Source organism: Colletes latitarsis, chromosome 7 (assembly GCF_051014445.1).
Source record: "Colletes latitarsis isolate SP2378_abdomen chromosome 7, iyColLati1, whole genome shotgun sequence".
NCBI classification, from domain to species: domain Eukaryota; kingdom Metazoa; phylum Arthropoda; class Insecta; order Hymenoptera; family Colletidae; genus Colletes; species Colletes latitarsis.
The window spans coordinates 2,333,435-2,348,747 of NC_135140.1; the positions used below are offsets into that span (position 1 = coordinate 2,333,435).

Consider the following 15,313-nt stretch of genomic DNA (forward strand, 5'->3'; position numbering starts at 1 on the left):
ACAGTTGACAGTACTGCAATTGTCATAATCTTCCACGTAACTGACTTTTTTACAAATTGTTTACATCTTGTTTAGTTTCCGAGTTATTGCTATTTGAGTGCAACGTGCTTCACTGTTCGTGGCGATTTTCGCAATGTCCGAGTTACGAAAGCAACGATCCAACGTGAAATTTTGCGTAAAACTGGGGAAAACATTCACGGAATCGTTTGAACTTTTGAAGCAAGCTTACGGAAATGATGCATTTTCTCGTACGCAGTGTTACGAATGGTTTACCAGATTTAAAAATGGTCGTCGATCAATCAAAGATGATCCTCGATTAGGAAGGCCTTCGACTTGAACTGATGACATTCACATTCAGAAAATCAAAGACCTTTGTGGTGCCTGCTAGAAAATGATCGCGAAGGCATCTATGGAAACGCGCTGGAGTTAAGAATTTGCAAGTTGCTGTTGGCTGGGAAGATTAATGTATACAGGGTGTTCAGCCACTCCTGGGAAAAATTTTAATCGGGGATTCTAGAGGCCAAAATAAGACGAAAATTAAGAATACCAATTTATTAATGGAGGCTTCGTTAAAAAGTTATTAACAATTAAATTCAAAAATTTCGAATCGTTTTGAAAAAATTATTTTCGGTTGCGGGGGTCAATTACAATCATTTTTTATGGATACACATATCCCCGAAATCCTACCCTCCTTCGAGCAAAAAATTCGGGTAGGTAGTGAAATTTCTCGCCGAAAAAAAAATTTTTCAAATCGTTCTAAAAAAATTATTTCCGATTGCAAGGGTCGATTATAATCATCTTTGATGAATAGATATACCCCGGAAATCCTACCCAGTTTGGAGAAAAAAATTCGAGAGGGTGTGAAATTTTTCAACAAAATAAAAAAATTTTAAATCGTTCTAAAAAAATTATTTTTGATTGCGGGAACCAATTATAATAATTTTTGGTCAATAGACATACCCTCGAAATCCTAACCATTTTCGAGAAAAAAATTCCTTACCGAAAATATAATTTCAGGCCAAAAATGCTTCCCGTAAATTGCATGCGAATCTTTAAAACACCATAACTTCTATACAGATTGGACGATTTTAATGTTCAAAAAGCCAAACGCCGCGTATTTTAGTGTAGAATATGTAGCAATTATAAAAATATTCGAAAAGTTGTTCCTTGACCCCCTAAAATGAGAAAACCTCCATAAAAATGGTCCAGTTTTCAAACAGTCATAACTCCTATAATAGTGAATATATTTCAATGAAACTTTTTTCTGAAGTAGAGCCCATAGGTACCTACAAAAAAGTATTAAACAACTTTTCTGTAGGACGTCAAGCGAAATTATTAAAAATAAAAAACGAATTTTTAAGGAAAATCGACAAAGGTAGGTGCCTAAATTGTTCGGCGAAATTGAAAAGTTTCAAATCGTTCTGGAAAAATTATTTTCGATTGCAGGGGTCAATTACAATCATTTTCGGTGAATAGACATACTCCCGAAATCTTACCCACTTTCGAGAAAAAAAATTCAGTATTGGCGGAACTTTAAACGTTAATAACTTCTTAACGAAGCCACCATCAACAAATTGGTATTCTTGATTTTCGTCTTATTTTGGCCTCTAGAATCTCCCATTAAAATTTTTCCCAGGGATGGTCGAACACCCTGTATATATTTCACTTGTTTTTATTTGATATTTATTTATTGAATTAATTAAAACAAAAGTATTGAGACAGTCTGTCACGAGCTCTCAATATACAAGCTTATATACATTTGTTGTTAATAAAATGTTTAATGTTTAATGTTTAATTAACATTTCTATTTAATTTGGTACAAAGTCTGCCATACCTTGTGTGTATTAACCGTCGTCTGACTATCAGAGAACTTGCAAGAGAGGTTGGAGTATCAATTGGGTCATATCATGAGATTTTTACCGAAAAATTAAACATGCATGCTTGTTAATTCGCCAGTTTTGTGACAAAAATCAGATGACTGTCCTCCCCCAACCTCCCTATTCCCCAAAACTTGCTCCCTGCAACTTTTTCTTGTTCCCAAAATTAAAATCAGTGCTGAAAGGACGCCGTTTTAACTCAATTGAGGACAGAAAATTCGTCACAGGCATCGAAGGATGTTCCAAAAGAAGCTTTCCAGGAATGCACCGTATGGAAACATCGCTAGAACAAGTATGTGAATAAAGGAGGGGCGTACTTTGAAGGAGACAACAAGCAATAAGTTGTACATTAAATAAAAAAAATTGTTTAAAAATAGTTGGGTTATTTTTTGAACAGACCTCGTAATTATACAACAAGGCAGAAGTCGTTGTTTTTCGTAGAACACAAACGATGGGCACAGCTCCTTTCGTGAAATAAATGAACATGCTCAGCTCTTTCTCCGACAACAAGACGGACGATAAACAGTTAACGACAATAATTTCATTTCGATCGATCCTCGGATAGTAAAGCTGTGTCTTAAAGCGAAACGTTATGTATTTTGTTTACATAATTCCCCCGGAAGTTGTCAGTAGCAACGTTATTAAAGTTATCAAAGGAACGTCGCAATCTGATTCCGCTCTTTTTATATGTCACCACGTAATGCGTAATAATAACGTGTCGCTATCTGACTTATGACGGTTTTCTCGGAACGAGAAAGAAGAATGTATGGTATTTTTAGACTGTCGCGCCAAAATGTTTTTGTGGAATGATATTTTCGAGCAGCTACTACACTCCCGGACAAAAAGATAGCACACTTTAAAATTAACGTAATTTTTATTTATTTAACATTACAACCAAGGTTTTGTTTTTATACATTCTTGCAAAATACCTCTATAAACATACACAAATGAAAATGAATTGAATTTCTCCAGTCTATACAATTTTATTTAAAAAAAAAGAACTTTTAAGGCAATATAGTTGGACAAAATGATAGCACATTTAACTTAAAATTATGTATAACAATAAATCAACGAATGATATTTAATGCTTAATATCTTGTGGCTTCTCCTTTACATTTAATAACAGCCATCATTCTCTTTGGCAAAGATTTATGGAATTTTTTTAATAGTTTTTCGCTTTAATTGCTCCCACTCATTTTGAATACACTTTTTTAATTCGGCAATATTTCCAAATTGTCTGTCATTTCCATATACAGCTCGGGCAAGATTTCCCCAACAATTTTCAATAATGTTAAGGTCGGGTGACCTTGCTGGCCAATCCAAAACGCGAATTTTTTCTCGAGAAAAGTACTCTTTTACTACTTTTGTAGTGTGTACTGCGACATTATCCTGTTGAAAAATAAACTTCTCTCCAGCAATTCTGGTGGTGTACGTGTTTATTTGTTCCTTAATCATTTCCAAATACATTTTGCTATTCATTTATCCTGTTATAAATTTGATTTCCATTTTACTATAGTATCCGATACTGTACCAAATCATCACATCACCACCTCCCATTTGCCGACGACTGAAAAACTGTTCCTCTTTTCGCATATCATGAAAATAGTAACTCAGACCATCGGGTCCATCTAAATTAAACCTCTTTTCATCTGTAAATATTATTCTTCGCCATTTCATTCGCATACGAATATTCTTTTCCGCAAAGTGTAATCGATTCATTTTATGTTGCACAGTTAACCAAGACTTTTTCTTCAATTTTCTTCGTGTTATGTATTTGCATCTTTGTAAAACACGACTCACATTCTTTATATTAGTGTTTACACCAACACTTTGAGCAATTTGCCTTGCAGTCATCTTAGAATTTGATGCTGCTCTTAGTATTGCACGTCGTTCCCCGGCAGTTAGACTTTGCGGAAGTCCAGAACTCTTCTTTTTACCATGGTTTTCCGGATTTTTCAAGAAATTCATTGTTACTTTTCGACTTCTATTCATAATTTTTACTATTTTTGTCACTGAATATTGTTCTTCTTTCAATTTTATTATAGTGACCATTTCACACGCCTTCAATCTCTTTCCGCGACCCATTTTTGATAATATTTCGCCTTTTTTGAACAACTATACAACATGAAATAATATCACGGACTTTATTAACTATGTTCCGAGGTTGATGTTCGCAATTCGCAAGCTTCAGTGTAACTGGAAAGCGTAGATTTACCACATGTGCTATCATTTTTTCCCGCTTGTGAACAGTAATATTTACATTTTTTGTGTTAGAATCCTGACGAGGTATACGTTGTGGACGATATTTCGTAAATTGTATACACAAACATGCTCTGAGTTATCAGTAGAAGAAAATATGTATCTTAATCAGCTCTTAACACAAAATGTGAGAAAATATAAGGTGTGCTATCTTTTTGTCCTGGAGTGTATAATCGTTATTCTACCTCTACGAGAAATTGTACGTATAAAATTCGAAAATTCTGTATGTTTTCCATTAACAATACATAAAAATTCTTTTCGTACAGTCGTGGAAAAGATGCAAAATCGAAGAATTAAGACCGAAAGCTTTGGGAAGAGCGAAACAAGGAAGGAGGACGAGGAAGAGGGAAGAATGAAAAATGGGTGAAAATGAAAAAGGATGGGGCTGAACGTGGGAAGGATAGATAGAGCAATGCTGGGGAAAATTAGAGAAAATAACAGTGGTTTATCGAAGAGACTGAGAAGAAAATAGGATAAAAAGGCAAAGAGGAAAAAATAAAACATCAAAATATAACAAAACATATAGAATAATATAGACAAAACAAGAGCCAAGGTATGTGGGTAGAGGATTCGAATCAAGATTAAAAAGTTATTAGGTGAATGCAGATGTGGAAATGGGATAAAAGTAACTGAATATTGGAAGGATAGGCCAGAAAAGAAAAAATATTTAAAGCATGTAATTAAAATAAATTTTAAAAAATATTAAAAGCATAGAAATAGTATTGAATGACCAAAGACAAAGTTTGGGAACGAAAAAATTGAAAATATACAGCAAAGGAAGGTATAATGGGTAAAGAATGTACACATAACAAATGTATACGTATTATCTAAGTTTTAATTAAAGTTGCTATCTTGAACATTAGTTTTGTTATGTTGACATTATATTACTCATATATAGTTTATAATTTATATACAGTTAGTGTACTTAAAATTTTAGTTAAAGATATACCATGCTACTGATAACTGCAGTTGAATATACGTATATAATTGTGTAATAATACGTATAACAGGTATAATTATTTTAATTCCTGTCATATTTCACTTTTGTTAACAAGATAGCAATTTTTTTTAAATATTAAATATTAATTTATACGATGCACCAAAAAATATCAAATAGTATTACCGGAAGTTTATCCAAACCCGAAGGGGAAGTACTACACATATACATATAAACAAAATTAAGTGATAGAAAAATAAGTTTTTATTTCATGAATTATCACCTTATTGTTTATTTCTCAAGTTTTCCTTAATCCACTAAGATTAGATCATCGATTGTACCATATTTGTTGTAGTTGTAAAATATTTATGACTGAAATATTATATGTGTATCCGTTTTTAATTTCTTTAAATTTCATTGTAACGTTGCGAGCATTGAAAACGGTACACATTGCCGAGACGATAATTAAATTGCGATTTCAAATTCACAGGTGTAAGCGACATTCCAACGATGGGTAAGCACGTTTTTATCGCTACACCACAACGTAAATCAAGTTCATACGATGGAAAATTGCGTCGTTTCGATCAAAACGCGTGAAAGAACATGCTCCGCATTCAAGTTACAGAATGTGTTACATGATCGTTAATTCCAGCTTATTAATGCCATTATATAATATTTATGCGTATGCTCTGCATAAAAGGAACTGATTTATATAGGATAGAAACGCGACTAATTTTTATATCGTATCATCCACGTGTTAAGAACGTGTTAAATTTTTATATAAGGTGTTTGGCCACACCTGGGAAAAATTTTAATGGGAAATTCTAGAGGCCAAAATAAGACGAAAATCAAGAATAGCAATTTGTTAATGGAGGCTTCGTTAAAAAGTTATTAAAAAATTAAATTAAAAAATTACAAATCATTCTGAAAAAATTATTTTTGGTTGTGGGGGCCAATTACAATCATTTTTGGTCCTTACATATACTCCCAAAATCTTACCCATTTTCGAGAAAAAAAATTCCTTAGCGAAATTCTAATGTGAGGCCAAAAATGCTACCCTGAAATTTCTTGTGTATCTTTAAAACATCATAACTTCTGAACGGATTGGATTATTTTAATGTTTCAAACAGCAAATTACGCGTATTTTGGTAAAGAATATGTAGAAATTCTAAAAAAATTCGAAAAGTTAATCCTTAACGCCGGTAAATGAGAAAAACTTCATAAAAATTGTCCAATATTCAAACAGCCATAACTTCTGCAAAAGTGAATATATTTCAATGAAACTTTTTTCTGAAGTAGAGCTCTTGGGTACCTACAAAAAAGTATTACACAACCTTTCTGTAGGGTATCGAACAAAATTATTAAAAATGAAAAATAAATTTTTAAGAAAAATCGACGTGCCTAAATTTTACGGTGAAAAAAAAATTTCGAATCATTCTAAAAAAATTATTTTCAGTTGCCAGGGTCAATTACAATCAGTTTTGGTGAATATACATACCCCCGAAATCCTACGCATTTTTGAGAACAAAATTCGAGTAGGTGGACAAATTTTTCGACGAAATTAAAAAATTTCAAATCGTCCTAGAAAAATTATTTTCAGTTGCAGGGGTCAATTACAATCATTTTTGGTCATTACACATACCCTTGAAATCTTACGCAATTTCGAGAAAAAAATTCCTTACCGAAAAACTAATTAAATGCCTAAATTTTTCGACGAAATTAAAAAATTTCAAATCGTCTTAGAAAAATTATTTTCAGTTGCAGGGGTCAATTACAATCAGTTTTGGTGAATATACATACCCCCGAAATCCTACGCATTTTTGAGAACAAAATTCGAGTAGGTGGACAAATTTTTCGACGAAATTAAAAAATTTCAAATCGTTCTAGAAAAATTATGTTTAGTTGCAGGTGTTAATTACAATCATTTTTGGTGAATAGACACACCCCCGTAATCCTGCGCATTTTGGAGAAAAAAATTCAGTACCGACAGAACTTTAAACGTTAATAACTTTTTAACGAAGTTTAAGTAAGTTTAGTTTTGGCCTCGAGAATCTCCCATTAAAATTTTTCCCAGGGGTGGTCGAACACCCCGTATATCACGTTTGATTCGTATATGATACACACAGAAAACATCTGTTATCTTTATTAATCTTAAACGAGCAAAATGGCATTAAAAATGGCGAGTATTGCCAGGTCTTTGGCATACAAAAAAAAAAGGGGATCTTTCTTTGCTTCAATGCACTGTACAAGCTGAACTGGTATCAAAACTGCTACTTCAAACACGATTACATCTATCCTGATTGCTCGTACGTGTCACGAACGGCCGTATGATCTATTTCCGGTCGAAATCATACTAGGTTTATTAGCGGACTCTGTAAGCTGATTTGACGACGAATATCGTTTTATCTCCTGCAATCTGTTGAATATTTACGAGATTTAGAAAGCACGAACGCTGTTAACTTAATTTCTTCTTTAATATTTAACAAAAATTCTCTACCTTATAATTACCATTATGTAATAAGTTAGAAAATTTTGCTACCAACAGGTATTATAAAAATATAATATCACGCCGTGTAGCTACATATTAGAAAAATGAATTCGTGGTTCGTCTGCGAGAATAAGACAATATTATGAATACAAAAAAAGTTCGATAGAATATAACTTCTACTCTCGAACCGGGAACTCGGTCAATGTTCTTCCGATCAGCTTCCACCGAATGAAAAAAAACGTTACACTTAACGATAATTTCGCCAAACTAACGGTATTTTCTCGGATCTTACCTTGTTCGTCGCACACATCACCGAAAACTCGTTAGTAAATTGTCCAAGGTGCGAAATTTTCACGAAATACCGATAAAGTGGGCACAAAGTAAACATACTAACCTAATCATAATATCTCGCCCCCAAAGGATTCCGAACCGGCAGAAGCTCATTCAGCGGAGAGCGCACGCTACCTTCTAATACACTTCCAGCAGCACTGTTATTTTTTTTTATTTTCTGTCTCTCTCGGTTACAAACGAAACGTACGACTTGGCAAGACGTCGATAGAGAGATAACTAAATCACTACGAAGGGGTCAGTTCGCGGCGAGTACATCTGTCAATCTGTTGGTACTACATTCTGCCATCTCAGGGACGTCGCACGGGACCGCAAAATCAGCCAGGCGAGCCCCCTCCCGCCCCCTACCACTTCTTCTCCGCCCGGCAATGCTAGAAAAAAGTTATTCTCTCGCGCGAAGGGGGATAATAGGCGACCATTGACAGCTTCACGGAAGTAATAAAACTCACGGTTAAGGATAACTACCGAAGTGCACGGTTGTCAGTCTCTAAAGAAAATGTTCAACCGATGAACGTGTCGTGGGCCCCGCTTGTCGATCGCGCCCTGATTAAATTTTCCTCTCTATACGGCAGGTTATCTACTGTAGAAAACATGTTAATAATACGTGGACTTCAAAATTATTTTTTTTATACAAAATAATTAACACAGCTCGTCTTCATTTTTCGTTTCTCGTCTCCAAAAAAAATTACAAATAGCTTAATACCAATGGAACATGGCGAATTACGAGAGAAACGTTACAAGATAAAAAGATTTGAAATACAGATAAAGTAACAGTTCAGTGCGTTTATATATTACAATATGAAAGAATAATATGGAAACTATAAACAAAAAATATTCTTCTTCAGAAATCTGAAAAATAAATTTTCCCTTAAAATTGCATTCTAGACTGTAAAAATACATAGACTCACTATTAATTTTAACTACTTTTCATTCAGTAATCAGGAACATTTTTCTTTATTTCTTATTACATGTAATAGCCGATCAGGGACGACGCTATTAATTAAGTTATTTACAGTTTCGTTTGAGATATCTGTCTAAGAAGATTCTATTTATTTTTTATCGATATTATCGAGAAAGCTGTTTGGATACGTGCATTATCCAGCTAGAAAATAGTCTTGCAATCTTCTATTAACATTATAGAAGGCAACAAACACTTGATTAATGGACGAGGGAGGAATCACGATCGCTGAAACACCTTAAACTGTTCCCGTAGTTCCTTATACAGAGTGTTCAACCATTCTTGGGAAAAATTTTAATGAGAGATTCTAGAAACCAAAATAAGACGAAAATCAAGAATACTAATTTGTTGATGGAGCCTTCGTTAGGAAGTTATTAACGTTTAAAGTTCCGCCACTACTGAATTTTTTTCTCGAAAGTGGATAGGATTTCAGGGGTATGTGTATTCACCAAAAATGATTGTAATTGACCCCCGTAATTAAATATAATTTTTTTAGCATGATTTGAAATTTTTTAATTTCGTCGACTTTCTCATTTTTACGAATTTTTTTTCTCAAACGTGGGCAGGATTTCGCGGGTATGTCTATTCACCAAAAATTATTATAATTGACCCCTGCAACCGAAAATAATTTTTCCAGAACGATTTGAAAATTTGAAATTTTCTTTCTCACCGAAAAACTTAGGCACCTCCTATCGATTTTTCTTAACAATTTGTTTTTCATTTTTCATAAATTTATTTGACGCTCTACAGAAAAGTTATCTAACACTTCTTTGTAGGTACCCTTGGGCTCTGATTCAGAAACAAATTTCAATGAGATACTTTTACTATTGTAGGAGTTATGATCGTTTGAAAATTGGACCAGTTTTAGGGGGTTTTTCTCATTTAGCGGAATCAAGGATCAACTTTTTCAATATTGTTAGAATTTCTGCATCTTCTCCAATAAAATACGCGTTGTTTGCATTTTTAAAAATTAAAATCCTCCAATTCGTACAAGAATTATGACATTTTAGAGATTCGCATGAAATTTCAAAGAAGCATTTCTGGCCTCACATCAGATTTTCAGTAAAGAATTTTTTTCTCGAAAGTGCGTAGGATTTCAGGGTATGTCTATTCACCAAAAATGCTTATAATTGACCCCTGTAATTAAATATAATTTTTTTAGTATGATTTGAAATTTTTTAATTTCGTTGAACATATCTTCTCGAATTTTTTTCTCGAAAGTGGGTAGGATTTCAGGGCATGTCTATTCATAAAAAATGCTTATAATTGACCACTGTAATTAAATATAATTTTTTTAGTATGATTTGAAATTTTTTAATTTCATCGAACATATCTTCTCGAATTTTTTTCTCGAAAGTGCGTAGGATTTCAGGGTATGTCTATTCACCAAAAATGCTTATAATTGACCCCTGTAATTAAATATAATTTTTTTAGTATGATTTGAAAATTTTTAATTTCATCGAACATATCTTCTCGAATTTTTTTCTCGAAAGTGGGTAGGATTTCAGGGCATGTCTATTCATCAAAAATGCTTATAATTGACCACTGTAATTAAATATAATTTTTTTAGTATGATTTGAAAATTTTTAATTTCGTCGACATATCTTCTCGAATTTTTTTCTCGAAAGTGGGTAGGATTTCGAAGTTATGTCTATTCACCAGAAATACTTATAATTGACCCCCGCAACCGAAAATAATTTTTCCAGAACGATTTGAAATTTTTGAATTTAATTGTTAATAACTTTTTAACGAAGCCTCCATCAACAAATTGGTATTGTTCTTTTGGTCTTATTTTGGCCTCTAGAATCTCCCATTAAAATTTTTACCATAGGTAGCCGAACACCCTGTATGTATGTCTCTACGATTATTTTGTTTACTACGTGTATAACACACTTTATGGAATTTTAAAATTGTAGAGTACTTTTTTTCATCGACAATTGACATTCTCTAACTGTGTTTAATTTATTTTGTAAAGTGCGTTGTCAACAATTATCATTTTTACGATCGAATCAGTTTGTTCGATTGAGTCCGTTGAAGAGGAACGCGTGAAATTACAATCGAGGATTCAATTAGCGGACCGTACGCGAAACAATTGCAACGATGATTTCATTTTCCCGGGTGTAGAAGTTGTGTAATTACGAGCAGTAGTTTGAAATAATCGTTCAACGTAGCACGCATACCGGATGGAAAAACGATTCTATGTTACCGTTTATATTGCCAAGTTAAAAAAGAAAAAGAGAGATCTCCGAAAGGCCCGGTCTCTGCACCCCTGTACCCTGCTCGAGTTAAATTACTATAGAAGACTTTATCCACTTTAAGCACTGGCCGTCAAGCAATCATCCTATTGCCGTACCATAGTATCATGAATGACGGTAAGAAAAGCTACCGAGAGCCGGTTACCACGAGTTCCCCTGAAATACTATGTGCCGCTCACTCTGTTGTATTCCCACGGTCCACTTCGCGGAGCGAAAACAATGTGAAGCGATATTTTCAATCGACCCGACGATAAAACAAGTATCACGGTCGTCTCGACTAACGTCGCGACAGTTGATACGTTTCTTTGTTTTGCTGAACGATTTAACGAGACGAAGAAAGATAAAGGATTAATTGTTACCAATCTATGGTAATGCGAGTACTGGTAGATTATCAAAAGAGACGAACGATATGCGCGACCCCATAGTACGAAACGGTAACGATAAACACCGTACAGGTTGGTTAAACATGTACATTGTTTCATGGTACGCGAGGCTGGACACACAGTGAACAGTATCTCACGTAGAACACAGGAATGCGATAGACTTGCGTTGATTGAATTTTTTTTTTAACGCACGTATCAAGTAATATGTCGCGTTAAACGTTCGCGATCAACGAAGCTTCTTATTGCGTCTCTCGCCACTTTAAGAAGCAACTGTGAGATAATGACCCAATTAGATGTCATTTACACGTGAGTCATATTGCCAATTTATCCATGTCCGGCTGCTAGGCTTTAATGCCTTACATGTATAGTTTATCCGTGTTTGGTATAGAAAGGTAAACCGTCTCGGATAGCGTGCACTGTTAATAGACGTTGCACCTGCGAATTCTATTTTCACTAGAAATTATTCAATCGACGTACAGCCATTGTAAGCATTTCGAATCTCTATACGAGTTCTCGTTTAATGCAAAGAGTACGAACATTCGTGGATCAGAGTTAATCATTGGCGAGTACATGTATCTTCGGTTAAGGTTTGTATGCAAATATGTATATTTTCTGTTCAGTCGAGACCAAATAAAATACAGGGTGTTCAGCCACCCCTGGGGAAAATTCTAATGGGAGATTCTAGAGGCCAAAATAGGACAAAAATCAAAAATACCAATTTGTTGATGGAGGCTTCGTTAAAAAGTTATTAACTTTTAAAGTTCCGCACGTACTGAATTTTTTTCTCGAAAATGCACAGGATTTCGGGGGTATGTGTAATGACCAAAAATCATTGTAACTGACCCCTGCAACTGAAAACAATTTTTCCAGAACAGTTTGAAAGTTTTCAATCTTGTCAAAAAATTTGTCCAATTACTGAATTTTTTTCTCGAAAATAGTTACAATTTCAGGGGTATGTCTATTCACCACAAATGATTATAATTGACCCTTGCAATCGAAAATAATTTTTCTAAAACGATTTGAAAGTTTTCAATTTTGTCAAAAAATTTGCCCAATTACTGAATTTTTTTCTCGAAAATGGTTACAATTTCGGGGGTATGTCTAATCACCAAAAATGGTTATAATTGACCCCTGCAATCAAAAATAATTTCTCTAAAACGATTTAAAAGTTTTCAATCTTGTCAAAAAATTTGTCTACTTGCTGAATTTTTTTCTCGAAAATGGTTACAATTTCGGGCGTATGTCTATTCACCAAAAATGATTGTAATTAACCCCTGCAATCAAAAATAATTTTTTAAAACGATTTGAAAGTTTTCAATTTAGTCAAAAAAGCTTGTCCACTTCCTGAATTTTTTTCTCGAAAATGGTTACTATTTCGGGGGTATGTCTATTCACCAAAAATGATTGTAATTGACCCCTGCAATCGAAAATAATTTTTCTAAAACGATTTGAAAGTTTTCAATCTTGTCAAAAAATTTGCCCAATTACTGAATTTTTTTCTCGAAAATGGTTACAATTTCGGGGGTATGTCTATTCACCAAAAATGTTTGTAATTGACCCCCGCAACCGAAAATAATTCTTCCAAAACAATTTGAAATTTTTTTTTTCGCCAAAGAATTTAGGCCCTGTCAATTTTTCTTAAAAATTTGTTTTTCATTTTTGATAAATTTGTTTGACGCTGTATGGAAATGTTGTCTAATACTTTTTTGTAGATACCTATGAGGTCTACTTCAGAAAAAAGTTTCATTGAAATATATTCATTATTGTAGGAGTTATGGCTGTTTGAACCATTTTTATGGGGTTTTCCTCACTTTATAGTGTCAAGGAACAACTTTTTCAATATTGTTAGAATTTCTACATATTCTTCACCAAAATATGCGTTGATTGCATTTTGAAAAATTAAAATCCTCCAATCTGTTCAGAAGTTATGACGTTTTAAAGATATGGGTAAAATTTCGGAGAGACATTATTTCTGGCCTGAAATTATATTTTCGGTAAAGAATTTTTTTTCGAAAATACGCAGGATTTCGGGGGTATGTGTAATGAACAAAAATAACTGTAATCGTCCCTTGCAACCGAAAATAATTTTTTCAGAATAATTTGTAATTTTTTAATAACTTTTTAACGAAACCTCAGTCAAGAAATTAATACTCTTGATTTTCATCTTATTTTGGCCTCTAGAATCTCCCATTAAAATTTTTCCCAGGGGTGGCCGAACACCCTGTATATCGTATGTGCACGTTCCTTTCCTTATTTATGTTTTCCAACATCACTTAAGGTAAAAGATCCAATTACTGTTGCTCTAATCTATTCCACTTAATATACCAAATAATTCTGAAATATTATACATGAAAATATCCAACAAAATTATACGCTATTACTGTCACCAATGATATCACCGTGCATGGAACGTGCATAACCTATAATTCGACTTATCATTTCATTCGATATTTTCAATTAATGCTGATATAATTTATAATTTATAACTCTGTTTTTTTCATATTATGTAATATGAGGATTGATCAAAAAGTAATTTTATTATTAATATTAATATTATCTTGCACATTGATCAGAGTAAAAGGAACAACGAATCTTGACCTGTGTTCTTTGTTTCCGCGATGTTTATCAAAGGAAATTGACAATATAGAGAAAAGTGAAATTCGATGGTTTATTAAAATAGACGAACCGAGGCGAAAACGTTCCATAGAATGAACTCAGATGTATCTAAATCGTCACGACGAAGACAACATGATTGATAATTGCCGACGCAATGTCTAGCGGCCTCCCATTGCCGAGAGGAGACGCAAAACTAATTCGTCGTCGACTGACATCGGAGCTCTCGTTTTCTTAGCCACCTAGTATACACATCCGGTCGGTCGGCATTCAGCAACTTTCCTACTTCATTCATCGACGCATTCTGTGGCCTTTGAAGGTTGCACGGGCAGAAAGGAGCGGGCACAGTCGCGCGCCGGCGATCAGAGTCAGCCGGCGTGCACACCGACCAGTTTCAACATAATAATTCCTCCTTGGAAATATACCGTGGTTCCATTGCATTTTGCACCATCGCATGTAAGACTCGCAATTGTTACATGAATACCGAGTGTTCGGCCACCCCTGGGAAAAATTTTAATGGGAGATTCTGGAGGTCAAAATAAGGCGAAAATCAAGAATACTAATTTGTTGATGAAGGCTTCGTTAAAAAGTTATTAATGTTTAAAGTTCCGCCCATAATGAATTTTTTCTAAAAAGTGAGTAGGATTTCGGGGGTAGGTTTATTCACCAAAAATTATTGTAATTGACTCCCGCAACAGAAAATAATTTTTCCAGAACGATTAGAAATTTTTTAATTTTGTCGAAAAATTTCACACCTCCAATTTTTTTCTCGAAAGTGGGTAGGATTTTAGGGGTATGTATATTCACCAAAAATGATTATAATTGAGCCCCGCAACTGAAAGTAATTTTTCCAGAACGATTTGAAATGTTTTTTTCGTCAAAAAATTTAGGCACCTACCTCCTTTGTCGATTTTTCTTAAAAATTCATTTTTCATTTTTGATAAATTTGCTTGACGCCCTACAGAAAAGTTGACTAATACTTTTTTGTAGATACCTATGAGTTTTACTTCGCAAATAAATTTCAATGAGATACCTTTACTATTGTAGAAGTTATGATCGTTTGAAAATTGGACCAGTTTTAGGGAGTTTTTCTCACTCTACGGTGTCAAGGAACAACTTTTTCAATATTGTTAGAATTTCTACATATTCTCCACTAAAATGCGCGTTGTTTGCATTTCGAAAAATTAAAATCCTC

At 33.8% G+C, this 15,313-nt stretch overlaps 1 protein-coding gene across 1 annotated transcript in view; it reads right to left on the minus strand.

Moving 5' to 3' along the window:
- LOC143344138 (synaptic vesicle glycoprotein 2B) overlaps nucleotides 1-8,177 on the minus strand; it is a 69,057-nt gene extending 60,880 nt beyond the window's left edge. Inside the window, exon 1 of the mRNA XM_076769875.1 lies at nucleotides 7,956-8,177. The gene's annotated coding sequence lies outside the window, so the exon portion shown is untranslated. The remainder of the gene's footprint in view (nucleotides 1-7,955) is intronic.
- Nucleotides 8,178-15,313: the final 7,136 nt, after the last annotated feature.